General features: G+C 39.0%; 1 non-coding gene across 1 annotated transcript; it reads left to right on the plus strand.

The window, feature by feature from the left end:
- Positions 1–268: 268 nt before the first annotated feature.
- On the plus strand, positions 269–340 carry trnap-ugg (transfer RNA proline (anticodon UGG)). Its single transcript has one exon. It is a non-coding gene; the product is annotated as a tRNA-Pro (tRNA).
- The last annotated feature ends 647 nt before the right edge of the window (positions 341–987 follow it).

The raw sequence follows: 987 nt of genomic DNA on the forward strand, positions 1-987 counted from the left end.
TTCCTCCCTTGTAAAAAATGTTTTTTTAAATGCTATGTAATGAAAGAAAGAAAGAAAGAAAGAAAGAAAGAAAGAAAGAAAGAAAGAAAGAAAGAAAGAAAGAAAGAAAGAAAGAAAGAAAGAAAGAAAGAAAGAAAGAAGAGAAAATTAAAATACTACACGTAATTCTCTCCTCCCACCACTAGATGTCGGTACTCTTTCACAGAGTATTAGACAATCACGTGACGCGACAGAGAAATACTCTGCTGGTCACGTTCACTGGCAGATCGGCTCGTTGGTCTAGGGGTATGATTCTCGCTTTGGGTGCGAGAGGTCCCGGGTTCAAATCCCGGACGAGCCCTGTTTTTTTCTTTACACCTCCTTACAACAACACACCAACAAGCAGGCTCTTACAGGTTACCAGCCACCTGAATTCATTTTATCCCCCAATGGAATACAGAAATAAACCATAAAATGAATTTTAGTTTTAAGGTCAAAGACAATTAATTAAAAAACATGACATAAAAGTCATCTATAAAGGTGACTTTTAAGGTGTGATTTAAGAGATGATACATTGTCAGCTAATGTTGACCTTATAGAAATGTTTTTTTCCTTTACAGAAAGACACTAAGGATACACAGTACTAGAGATACTGCAGTATCTGCGGGGGCTGATAGGATTGCTGATCAATACCAGTGACTCAACCATGATTTGGCCAGCTGCTGAGATTTCTGGCTGTCCTGTTTTGGAACAAAAACTCCCCACCCACTGGAGTTTCAACACACTCCCAATCCTAGCTGCAGCATCTCCACTGCATTGCATTGCATTCTCTGTATACAGCCATGTGTGTATAATCTGAATTGGACCTCTGCTATGAATAATACAGCTGTCGTACGCACTAGGATATAAATAAGATAGAGAAGTTTGATTACATTTGTATAATGGAACTATTATTTTGACCACCAGAGGATGCAGTTTGACCACCAGAGGATGCAGTCCTTACTCCTG

This window comes from Centroberyx gerrardi, chromosome 4 (assembly GCF_048128805.1).
Source record: "Centroberyx gerrardi isolate f3 chromosome 4, fCenGer3.hap1.cur.20231027, whole genome shotgun sequence".
Classification (NCBI taxonomy): Eukaryota; Metazoa; Chordata; class Actinopteri; order Beryciformes; family Berycidae; genus Centroberyx; species Centroberyx gerrardi.